At 38.0% G+C, this 13,574-nt stretch overlaps 1 non-coding gene across 1 annotated transcript; it reads left to right on the top strand.

Moving 5' to 3' along the window:
• Positions 1–13,074: 13,074 nt before the first annotated feature.
• LOC142870402 (small nucleolar RNA U13) lies at positions 13,075–13,179 on the top strand. The gene has a single exon (XR_012918804.1). It is a non-coding gene; the product is annotated as a small nucleolar RNA U13 (small nucleolar RNA).
• The last annotated feature ends 395 nt before the right edge of the window (positions 13,180–13,574 follow it).

Genomic DNA, 13,574 nt, shown 5'->3' with positions numbered 1-13,574 from the left:
TACAGGAATAGGCTGCTCCCACAGTGCTGGTCACCACTCAATCCAGTTCCTGGCTGAGTTTACTGCCAAGTTTGCTGAACCACTATGTTCTCTAAGATCAGCACCACCAGTACAACAAATTAATATCACCGAGGCCCCAGCAGCAATTGGTCAGGGTCCTTAGGAGTGGTAGTGACCACAGATACATAGGAAGGACACAAACCAAGCTTTGTGGGTAGTTCCCAGTATTTTGCCAGAACTGCCTTCTTTGCAACAGAAAGATATTTTCGATTTCAGATCTGTGGCTTTCCATGCAAGATGCCAATTCACTTTACTCCTGCCAGCCTCCTCTCTTACAGGCAGAAAGCACCATCTTAGGCTCTCCCCTAACCCATTCTCACAACTCCTCTTTATACAGCCCTTAAGTACAGCACATGCCACATGACAGAGCTTTCCTTGTAAGCCCGAGTTCTCTCTATAGCCCTGCTCTTCCTATAGCCCTACTTTAGCAAGACACAGGGATTTCAGAATCCTGGCACTCTGCTGCCATTCCTGTTTGCTCAATTTGCATCCTGAGGAGGGGCTTTCTAAAAACTATAATTTCAGAGCATTTGAAGATGTCAACTTCTAGCATTATTAATCCACCTACTATGTTTCTGAGGGAGTAGGAGACAGTCTTATAACTCTACACTGTTTGGTGTTTCAACAACCTTAGCATGGACTTTTATTAGTGATTTTTACGTTTTCGGTTTGCTTCTATGGACATACCTTCCGTGATTTCTTCACCATAATTAGTCCTTGCAATACATTTAGCCTTTTGTTTTCAGGGAATTATGAGCCCTAAGTGGATTCATTTAGAAAGATAGTGTTTAGGGAGAGGTAGCAGTGTGGGGGTAGCAGGGGACAAAGCATTACAGATGCCTCAAAAATCAGCCCCAGCTCTCAAGGTATAAGGCAGCTTACATTTTCTGATACTCTTCTTGAACTTTCCAATCAGGATGCAGATAGTGGGGAAGGGAGGCCACATTTTTCATTTTTTTCTTTAAATGTTTCCCAGGAGGTTTGTACCATCTCTTATAACAAAGCCTGTGTGGGCTGCCCCATCAAAATCTCTCCAAGATCTTTGCGATAGATTGATTTTTCAATCCCAGTTGATGAAATTTTTGTTTCCCCTGCCCCCAGTGTCTTCATAGGCATTTTAGTGGAAAGTTGAAAAAGGCAGTACTTGGCCTGCTAGCCAGATTACTTGCTAAATTGAAACTCTTAGATACAACTTTCAAAAGTGTGTTTTGTTCGCTTTGATTTTTTTCCCCATTTGTCTATTCAGACAAGCCCATTTTATGGATTGTAGAACAGAGCTAAGAGAAAGCGGCTATTATGGTAAATGAGGAGCTGCATTCAGTTTTTTTTAAAAAAAAATCTTTGATTTGAATGGAAAGCTCAGAAATTCTTAGCTTCTACACTTATGTACTTGCTGGAATTTTGGTGCCAATTTTTCTTTCCTTTGGATGAGAGATAGGTAATTTGTGGTGGATTGTGCCTTTACAATGCAGTGCCTGATGTCTCATTAACAAACAAAACAACAAATTGCATCACATGTCAGCTAATGACATCTTCTCTCCCCTGGTGTATGGTGGTTCTTGAATGCGAAGAAATTGTTTTAAAATTTGAAGGGTTTTCTTTTGAAATCTAGCTGCCACTCCATTTCTCTATTCCCCTTTCAGTTTTGATCTCTGAAGGAAAAATTTGCATTTGCTGCCACATTTTCGACACCCTCCATTCCTGCAGTCAGTCTTGTGCTCACTGGATTCTGGGCCAACATCACTCAATGGCAGCTCATCTCAAAGGTCACCATTGAGTTCCAAATGGACAAATTCAACCTCCAAATTTTTCAGCCTTTTTCTTACTTGATCTCTATAACATCTACTTCACAGGAAAAGGAGATGTGAACAAATTTGAACTTTCTCAACTTAATATTCTGAAATCACCATTCCTTCTTCCTTTTCTGTGGACTGCTTTGATCTCCATTCTTGGGACTATTCCCTTGCGTTGCCTCTAGAATCTTATACCACCAATAGCTCTTCTCTAACATTTGCAGCCTTGCTCCATTGACTGGGTCCTTTCAAATCAAACTATGAACATATTCAAGGGTGTCTCAACTTTAGCGCGCGCGCGCACACACACACACACACACACACACACACACACACACTGTCCCAAGATCCTGTATCTTCCCTCAACTATTAGACCATCTTTCCTTGAACAATGAAATTGGTTGACAAACAGTTTCCCCTTGTTATCTCCAAATTTTCACGGATCATTTTCTCTTGAAAGTTTCAAATGATTTTTGTGGCACAAAATGAGATAATTATTTTTCTCATCTGATCAATGAATGTCATGAATTATTTAAACAGAATATTGACTAATCCTTGGAGGGTTTTAAAAAATTCAATCTGGTAATGTTTTATTTGACATTTTGCGTGTCACGAAGATTTACTCCCACGTTTTCTTCTAAGAGTTTTATAGTGTCAGCTATTAACATTTAGGTTTTGGTTTTCAAGTTATTCTTGAGTTGATTGATATTCAGACTCTGGATAGTGGTTCTGAAAGTATGGACCCCATACCAGCAGGATCAGTACCTCTATGAACTTGTTAGAAATGCAACCTCTCAGGACTTAACCCCAGACCACTGAACCAGAAATTCTGGGAGTCGAGTCCAGCAATCTGATTTTAACAAGCCCTCCAGGAAGTTATGATACAGTCAAATTTGAGAATCATTGTACTAGACATACATCCTTTTCATCTACATTTTTAAGTTAATTGGTAAAAAGCATAACTTTGTTTTTGCTAATATTCTTTAAATATGAAATTACATGTTCTCTCATTGTTCATATTGTTAATTTGTAGTTTTTCCTCTTCCTTGATGTTGAATATATTTACCAAATGTTTGAATGTATTATTGATTGTTTTGAAGAACCAACTTTTGTTTTATTGATCAACTTTCCTGTTTCTGTTTTTTTCTACTTAGAATATATTTGTTTTTATCTTCATTGATTATTTCATTTTACTCTGCTTTATTTTGTGATTTTTAATATAACTTCTGGAGTTGAGTGCCTTATTTGTTGATTTTTAATTTTTCTTATTCTCTGATGAAATGCATTTATGGCTAAAATTTTTCCTCTGTATACACTTTGCTCTTAGTTCCATAAATTCAACATGTAATGTCTTCATACCATTGTTACTTACTTCAAAATAGTTTGTAACTTCCATTTTGATTTATTCTTGGATAGGAATTACTTTTTTAAGCTTTTTAAAATTTTGGAAGGGATAATACATAATATTTTATTTCTTTCTCTGACAAGATATATATCATATGTATTATATAAATGTACTACTGGTTTGTTGTTAATTGTTCCAGTGTGATTAGAGCATTTGGCTCTTTTAGGATTTACTGAGCTATTCTTTGTGGCATAACACTTGATCAGTTTTGTGAATATTTGTGTGTTTGTAGAGCACATGTACTCTGTTAAGAAAAAAACATCTCTCTATGTAGAAAGATATTTCTCTATATACATTTATCTCCATGAATATATATATTCATATATATACATGAATATATACCTAATTATCTGTCAGATTTAGCTTAAGAATTTATTTTTTTAGAATAGTTATAAATTGATAGAAAAATTGAGAAGATAATACAGAGACTCCCATATACCCTGCACCCAGTTTATCCTATTGACATCTTATATCAGTATATTTGTTATAATTAGTAAACCAGTATTGATGCATTATTTTCAACTAAAGTCTATAATTTATTTACATTTCCTTAGTGTTTACCTAAAGTCCTTTCTCTGTTCCAAGAGTCCATCCAGGATACCACATTACATTTAGCTGTTACGTCTTCTTATACTCTTCTTGGCTGTGACAGTTTCTCAGACTTCCTTATTTTTGCAGACTTGATAGTTTTGAGGAGTATTGGTCAGATATTTTGTATACTCTCCTTCAAATGGGATTTGTCTAATTCAATTCTCATGATTAGAATGAGGTTGTGGCTATTGAGCATGACTGTATGGCTAAGGTACCATTCTCATCACATCATATCAAAGGTTCATGCTATTAAGTTGACTCCTCATTGTTGCTGTTGACCCTGGTTCTCCAGGTTGAGGTAGATTTTTTCAGGTTTCTCTACTATAAAGTTACTCTTTTTCCATCTTTCCATACTGTACTCTTTGGAAGGAGGTCATTGTACACATCCCACAACTAAGGAGTCCAGAGTTATGTTCCTTCTCCATAAGGGTATTATATCTACAAAGAGTATTTGGAATTTTTCTGAATGGGAAATTTGTCTCTTCTTTCCCATTTATTAATTTATTCAATCATTTATTTATATAAGTATGCACTCTTGGTATTCATTGTATACTTTGGGTTATAATCCAATATTAATAAAATGTGGTATATGTATACCATGGAATACTACTCAGCTTTAAGAAACAATGGTGATATAGCACCTCTTGTATATTCCTGGATACAGCTGGAACCCATTCTACTAAGTGAAGTATCTCAAGAATCGAAAAACCAGCACCACATGTACTCACCAGCAAATTGGTTTTAATGGATCAACACCTAAGTGGACATATAGGAGTAACATTTATCGGGTGTCAGGAGGGTGGGAGGGGGGAGGAGGGGATGGTTATATACAACCACAATAAGTAAGATTTGCAACGTTTGGGGGATGGACATGCTTGAAACTCTTACTCAAGGAAGGAGGGGGGCATGGGAAATATAAGTAACCTTAACACTTTTACCTCCATAATATGCTACAATAAAAATAAATAAATAAAATTTATTTTGTTTCTCAAATTGTTCTAGCTTTGGCCATTGGGAGCTCTTTAAGTTGGCACTTGTTCTGCTTTGACATCTCCCAGTCAATGTGTGTGGGTTTCTGGTTTTGTTTTTTAAGCACTTCTTTACTTTCTGGTACTATAAGATGTTCCAGGATTATCTCATATATTTTCTGCCCTGGCCCTATAATCAGCCATTTCTTCAAGGAGCACTGGTTCTTTTCAATGGATAGTAATTTTAGAAGCTGAGATCTGTGTGCTAGTTGTGCTTGTTGCTGCTGGGGTGTTAGAGTTAGTTTTTCACTGTGTTCTTTAGAGACTACATAAATTAATAGGTTTGTTGCCCATTTGTTCTTCTTTCATTGTTACATAAGAAAGAATGAAAATAGAGTAAGCTATCAACCCAGATATAAGTAATTAAACAATGACAAAACAAAAAACCAAACAAAATTTGGTAAAGAGTAAAAGAGGTAAAATCCAAAATTGTAGAATAAAAATGAGAAAAAGAATAAAATAGCTAAATAAATCTAAGAGCTTATCCTTTGAGAAAATAGCAATAATAAAATAGAAAAAAATATGGCTAAACCCATCCAGTAATTAAAGCCAGAGTGTAGGAACTGGCACAAAAAGGGAGTGATATATATGCAAGGGAGAATTCTTAAGATCAGATATTGGTGTTAACAATTCAATCATAATAAATTTCAAGTTATAAAAAAAATTGATGATTTTCTAAAAAGGTAAAAATTACCAAAATTGACTGTAAGGGGAAGAAGAAACTTCCACTTCCACAAACCAATATCCACAAAGAAGCCCATTCATTCAACAAATATATACTGAACAGTTATTATGTGGCAGGCCTTGTTTAGGCACATGGAATAACTCAGTGAACAAAAAGAACCTCTATACTCAAGGAGCTTAAATTAAAATTCTTTTAAGAATTACTTTTAGAAAAGAAAGCAAGTATAGCCGGAGTTGTCAATTAGTACTTTGAAGCTCTCTTGTATTTTATAAAGCTGTTTCACAGTACTGAAAACAGCAGAAAGTCTCCTCTATCATTTTTCACAAGAATAACTGTTTTCATATGCTTAGAGTATGAGCTGAAATTCTGCTTCACTGAGAGTAACAGAAAACCCCACTAAATCGTCACTCAAACAAAATTAGAGGTTTATTTGTTCTCACAGAACACACCATCCTGAGACAGACAGTTCCTGACACTGATATTGGCTTAGCAACTCAAGAACATAAGGTTTAAGGCCTATCAGAGTATCTTGGCCCTTCCCTCATGGTGGCTCATATGACAGCTGCTACAAGTACAGGTTTCACATCCACAGTCTGGGCAGGAATGCTCCCAGGTGAGAGAAGAAAAGCAGGAGAAAAGAAGGAAGAGTGAATACTCCTCTACAGGTCATCAAAGGTATTTCTAGACTTCCTATGTGTCAAAAATCAGAGTCAAGTACTCCTACTTGCAAAGGAGGCTGGGAAGTTGACTGTCAGCTTTCCAGTTTCCAGAGTTGAGTTAGGAAACAGAAAGAAGATTGAAAGGGATATTCGATTATCCAAACTTCAATATTGGCCACATGTGGACAGAAAAAAAACAAAAACAAAAACAAAAACACTAGACCTATATTGCTAAGCAATACAGAAGCAAAAACTTTTGATAAAACTGTAATACATCAAATCTGGAAGTGTAATATAGGAATAATATGCCATAAATAAGTTGGCCGTATCCCAGGAATATAGCAATAGTTTAACGTAAAGAAATCCATGACTGTATTTTTTCGCATACTAGAAGAAGAAAAATCTTTGTGTAAAACTACTTTATTGAGGTATAATTGACACACAAAAAGATACATATTTAATGTTTTCAACTTAATGAGTTGAAGAAAAGTATATAGTTATGAAACCATCACCACAATCTAGGCCAGGGGTCCTCAAACTTTTTAAACAGGGGTCAGTTAACTGTCCCTCAAACCACTGGAGGGCCGGACTATAGTTTTAAAAAAACTATGAACAAATTCCTATGCACACTGCACATATCTTATTTTGAAGTAAAAAAAACGGGCAAAAACACCCGCATGTGGCCTGCGGGCCGTAGTTTGAGGATGCCTGATCTAGGCCATAAACACATCAACTCCAAAAGTTTCTTCTTGCCCTTTTAATTTATTTTTATTATTTTTTGTGATAAGAAAATTTGACATAAGATTTACCTTCTTAGCAAATTTTTAAGTATGCGATACAGTATTGTTAGCCAGAGGTACTGTGCTATACGATAGATCTCTAGGACATCTTTTATCTTATATAACTGAAATTTTGTGCACTTTGACTAATACCTCCTCATTTCCCACCTCCTCCCAGTCCCTAGCAACTACCATTCTACTCTCTGCTTCTAAGACTTTGATTATTTTAGATTCCTCATATAAGTGGTACAGTGGAGTATTTGTTTTTCTGTGTTTGGATTATTTTACTTACCATAATGTCCTCTAGCTTCATTCACATTGCCATAAATAACAGGATTTCCTTCTTTTTTTAAAAGGCAGAATAATATTCCACTGTCTTAGTCTATTTGGACTACTGTAACAAAATACTGTAGAATAAGGGGCTTATACACAACAGGAATTTATTTATTACAGTTCTGGAATCAGGAAAGTCCAAGATCAAGGTGTTGGCAGGTTTGGTGTCCAGTGAGGGTGATCTTTTCACTATAACCTCACAGGAGCCAGGAGAAATCTCTCTGTGGTCTCTTTTATAGGCACTAATACCATTCATGAGGGCTCTGCCCTCACGTCCTGATCACCTTCCAAAGGCCCCACCTCTTAATACTATCTCCTTGGAGGTTAGGATTTCAACATATGAATTCTAGCAGACACAAATATTCGGACCATAGCACCATCACATATATATTTATATACCACATTTTCTTTATCAATTTATTTGTTGGTGGATATTTAGGTTGCTACCATGTCTTGGCTACTGAGAATAATGCTGGAATAAATATGGAAATGCAGTGGAAGTGCAGATATATCTTTGAGATTATGATTTCAGTTCCTTTGAATATATATTCAGGAGTGAAATTGCTAAATCATATGATAGTTCTATTTTTCATTTTTTGAGGAAACTTGATAATGTTTTTCTTAGTGGCTGCAACAATTTATATTCTCACCAACAGTGTACAAGTCCTCCCTTTTCTCTGCATAGTCACCAACACTTGTTATCTTTTGGGATTTTTTAAAAAAAATAATAGCCAGTCTAACAGTTGTGAGGTGATATCTCATTGTGGAAAAGTTATTTTTTTAACAGATGTTGAATAAATATTCATATACAGTTGATTGTTGAATAACATGGGTTTGAACCACACAAGTCCACTTATATGCAGATGTCCTTCCTAGACAACCAAAGGAAATGAACTAATAAAATTTTACTAAGATGACCAGTTAAAAGCGGTATATGTAACATTAAAGATTTTGTACAGTTTTGATGCAGAACATATAACTGTAAAATGAGCCCATTAACAACAGCAATTTAAATATGTAGGATTAAACTTACTTGGAAATATTCAATACCTACTGAAATAAAGCTCCAAAAGAAACAAAACAGACAATTTAATAACGAAAGATATCATGTTTCTGGATAGAGAATACTCGGGGTCATACAAATTGTCTCCAAATAAATTATATGTTCGATAAAGTTAGTAACACGGTGGGGTACAAGACACTGAGAGTCTAAAGTTAATGTGATTAAACAGGTAATAATAGCTTATAAAATTAAAAAAATAATCCTAGTATGGAGACCCATAATACTAGATATTAAAGCATATAAATTTTCTATAATTAAGAGTGGAGGTTTTGACTTGCAGCCATGGTGGAGTGGCTTGCTATAGACCAATACTCTTGCCAAGAAAACAAGAAAAGCCAGCTGGAATGCAAAAACTATCCATCTGAAGGCACTGGCAAGCTGCCAATGCAAAGAGAAGCTAATGGAATGATGTCTCTAAGTGCTGAAAGGAAGTAGCTAGAGTCCTATAGTGTGAGAAAATGACTAATGGTGTGGAGCACAAGAACTGCAATAAGTAGATATTCCCATACAGAGACCTTTTAAGCCTCTTGAAAGCTCCTCTCACTGGAATTATGATCCCAAAGGCCTCCCGAGTAACCCTTCATTCAGGACTTGCCCTTAGGGTGGCATAATGAGGAAGATGGGCAAGAGAAGCCTCCAGAACTGCTTCCTCATCCTACCCCTAGAGGCCAAAATCTCCCCTATCCCATCTTTTGTTCTTTCTCTTGCCAACCCCAAATGCAATACAGGGAAGACCATTGTCTCTGGGGTTGTGGCTGTGTCCCCGAGTGGGAACACCAGAGAAGAATCAGGGACATCCTCTGGCTTGTGTCGCTACTTCCTATGAGTTTGTTTCTGCTTCTACTCATCTCAGGATGAGTAACATGGGGACTTCAGTAGTTCAGAGTCTTTGGAATTGCCCCCTAAATTTTAAAAAATGGGTCAGAAGGGGCATGACTTATCTTTATCTTTACCCAGCTTCTGACATGAGGTAAGAATTCACTCAGTATTCCACTTTCCATCTTGAATGGGGCTCAGGGGCTCAACAGATCAGGTTATACAATATGGACCAAAGGGCACACTAGCTCCAATCACACAGCACCAGGCGTATGCAACGCCCTGCATAGCTGATTCTGTCAAATATGCCCTCTGAGATGCCTCTGCCCTGCATGTTTTCAGTGTGATGCTCAAATCCAAGAGAAACAAGAAAGTTTCCTTAACCAAAAATTGCCAAGAAAGGCTTGGAACTGAATAGAAGAGCTTAGGAAATGTGTGGACACCTACAAGTACCTGGTCATCTTCTCTATGGCCAGCATGAGGACAGGTAGCTGATGGACATCTGCATGCCTGGGAGCACAGCTGGATGTTCTTTGGAAAAAACTAGGGGATGATGGTGGCCTTGGGTCAGAGCCCATCTGTTGATACAAATACAACCTACAGGTCATCAGGAAGTTGAGGGGGGAAGTTGGTCTCCTTTCACCAACCTCTCGAAGGAGGAGGTGAACGAGTAGTTCATGAAATACATGAAAATGGACTACACCTAGCTGGCAACAAAGCAACTGTCACTGTGAGACAGGCTCTGGGGCCCCTGGAGCAGTTCCCCCACTGCGTGAAGCCGCAGCCGAGGCATCTGGGCCTGCCCACTGCCCTCGAGAGGTAAGGCGACCCTGCTGTCTGACCATGAGGTGATGGGCTCGTGTCCTGAAGCTTTTCAGGTATGAGATGGCTGGATTCAAGGTGACCATGAGATACGTGTGGGATGCACAGTCAGGAAGTTTCCGGCAGATGGGAGATGACTTGCCAGAGAGCACATCCGACTCAGCAAAAGACTCAGAGTCAGACAGCGACTGCTGGGATCTCAGGACCAAAGGCCTCCCTGCACGTGCGGGACTGTGGGGGACCCTGCAGGGCAGCTGCTGCCCCTCCACAGGAGCAGCTCTTTATTTGGCTGTAGATGAAGACAAGGGAGGGTGATGGGCACAGACTGTGTTCCTGTAAAGAATGAAACTTCACAGGGTGTCTCTCTTGAGACAATAAAAGGGACTTTTCTTAGGTTAAAAAAAAAAAAAAAAAAAAAAAAAAGGTCTCTAGCTCTCTCTCCAGGTCTCCTCCTCACCCGACTAAGGATGATTCCAGAGCAAGCTGCTCCATCCTCTTTCACTTCACCTCCTGGGGAGGCAGCTTCCTCTGCACCTGCACAGTCAGGTTGGAAGGGATTTGAGAGGCCAGGCTATCTAGGGGTGGCATTTCCAAAGACATGACTAGTCAATACTGTAGGCACCGCTCTCGTTTTTCTCTTCCCTGCATGCCTCCGGAATGGCCAGCTACCTGCCTGTCCTAGCTGCTGGGTGGCAGTGGGCACCAGAGCTGCTCAACTGGTCTGGCCAGATCAGGGTACAAAAGTGCCCTCTCTTGCCCTCTGACTTTTTTTCTCACCTGTTCTAGTGGGTGGGGGTTGAATGCCTGAGACAAAATGGACTTTTTGCACCTCAGACCTGAGACCTGGTTTGGGGGAGATTTAGTGGAAAATGATCGTTCATGGAGGTTACTTTGGCACGTTCAAAGGGCTTTGTATACATCCCATACCACATATGCACAAATATAAGAGGATTTTTTTCGCCAAAGAGAATAGCTTAAATCTTGCATATTTCAAAGCTTTTCAAAGCTCTCTTTTAATTACTCTATTTTGAAGAAAAAATTAATATTTGAAGGAGATACTTTCTCTTGAAACAACAGTATTTCTTTTGGTTGTTCAGACATATGCATTTACCCTTTGAATCAACAATCTCAATTCTAGGAATCTATCCCAAATATACATTGCAAATATATAAAAACATACATGCACATGGCTATTCTTTATAGAAATTTTTACATAGGAAAAGACTGGAAGCAACACCAATGTCCATCAATGGGTGACTGGTTGACCATTAAGAAGGAATTTAATATGGGGAGAAAGATTGCTACAAAGGAAGTAGAAGAGAAAAAAGGCAGACAGGATGTTGGGGAAATATTAATAGCACCACCATTGTCAGAGACAGAAATAGCAGGCAACCCTACCATCTCCAGGGCTAGAGGAACAAAAGGAAAATATGATGCTATCAGCCAGGGCTTCCCAGTGGGATTGGAACCTTCTAGGTGATAATAGCCAGAGATATAGCCCAAAGCAGAGGAGAATGGGAAGCCTCTTCTCTCCATTGTCCCTTTGTCCCCTACTTGTGCCTAACTCTGCCTAGCAAGGAAACCTGATTTGCAGGGGTCAACCAGGGAACAGCTGGGGGAGGGCAGAGAACACAGCTGGGACACTAAGAGGAAAGTTTTATTGACTGTTTTCTTTTCCTATTTCTTCCTATATCTCATGATATTTTACTGAAAATTACACATTTTGATAATGTATTTTAGCAACTCTGAGCCATGATTCTCTTTCCTGACATTTTTTTGTTGCTGTGTTTGTTTGTTTGTTTGTTTGCTTGTTTGTTTAGTAACTTGTCGGGGCCAGACCCGTGAAATCCCCCATGCTGTTTATATCTCTGCTCCCTTAAAAAACAACTACTGTTGTTTTTAAGTCTGGCTTACTAGGGGTCATCCTTCTTTCTGTATAGCATAGTGGTCAATCAATTTCTGGGCAGAGGCTGGACTCAAAACACATGAGCCAGTAAGGTTTCTGTTCTCTGTTGATCAATCTCTTTGTGAGAAGGGGACCACATTCAAAGCTCAGTATGCTTTTTTTAAGTTTTCTCCAGATTTTTCTTTCTTCTGGGCTCTTTTGCGTCTCTTCTGTGCATTTGCAACCTCAGTGTTAGCTGGAGGGCTGTGGCCATCTCTAGTCTCTGCTGTGGATGTTTGTAGTCTCAGCTGATACTACACTTGCTCTAGCCACAACCTCAGGCTAGAACAGTCATTGGACGTCTCTGCTGCTTTACTGCCAACATGGCCCACCCCTCCAGATCAAGTGTGCCCAGTGTGACTATGGCAACAAAACTACTAGTTGTCACAGCCTGTCCCACCCTGGCAGAACATCCTTGTCAACCAAACTGGAGGGAGGATGAGGGTAGTCCCAGTAAAGAATACCCTAGGCTGACTCCCACTGGTCTTCAACATTCTACAGTTTTTCAAGCATAACTGCTTCTCAAACTGTGGTGTGCTTTCAGTAGATTCTAAGAGAATGGGAAGAGTTATCTTCGCCATTTGAATTTGCCATTTTTGTCTTGCTTTATCATTGTTTTTGAAGTGAGGATTTGCTGACCTCTTTCCTCAGCCATACCCTGAGGTTCTGTTCCGTTTATCCAATATATGTTTATTTAATATTTTCTTGTAAAAGGTATTTTGCTGGGCACTGAGTTTTCTTAATAAATAATAATACAGACCTAGATCCTATTCTTATAGAGCTTGTATTTTCACAAAGGAGATGACAAGTGACTATATGATTAATTATTTAATCCCAAATGTAGTGACTGCTACCATGGAAAGGCACTTATACTTTTGTTTTTGTTCCCTGTCTTATTGGATTAGCCATAAGTTCTAGAAAAGCATTACCTAACTTAGTAATAGCAATGACAGGTATAATTTTCTATTTTCTGATTTTGATAGACATGGTTCTAATGTGTAACCACTAAGATAAATGTGTTTAGAAATCATGTTGAAGAATTACTTATTCCCAGTGTTCTAATAATGTTTTCCCTGTTCAGAAACTTATGTTGTGATCATTTTGTAGTTCATAAGCGTGACAATTTAGTTTTCATGCTCATATGTAAGAAGCCCCTCTCTCAAACCTTGTTACAACATCGGCACGTTATCCATTTTGACGTGAAAAAAAAGAAGAAAGAAGAAAAAAAGGAAGAAAAACCCAGAAAAGAAAAAAAAAATTATGTTGAAAGTTATCAGATAATTTTTCAGCATCTCTTGACATTTGCATATAAGTTTTCATATTAGATCCATTTGTATCACATTTGATATCTTGAGATATTCTAATAGCAAAGTAGCTTCCTAATTGGAGCAAAATATACTAGATGGAGGTGGGTGATCATTTAAATTTACTTGAATTTCATTTGCTGGTACTTCATTTAGTATTTTATTGAAAGCGAGTTAGGCCATTATTTCAGCGCTATCATTTTTCAGTTTTTAATCATTTTTTATATTTTTCTATGATCTGCAATTATTCATGAATATGCTTTTTAAAAGAGTGAGGCAATTTAAACCAAA

Source organism: Microcebus murinus, chromosome 3 (assembly GCF_040939455.1).
Source record: "Microcebus murinus isolate Inina chromosome 3, M.murinus_Inina_mat1.0, whole genome shotgun sequence".
Lineage (NCBI taxonomy): Eukaryota > Metazoa > Chordata > Mammalia > Primates > Cheirogaleidae > Microcebus > Microcebus murinus.
Note: the sequence above shows the minus strand (reverse complement) of the source record. Positions and strands in the feature narration are given on the sequence as shown.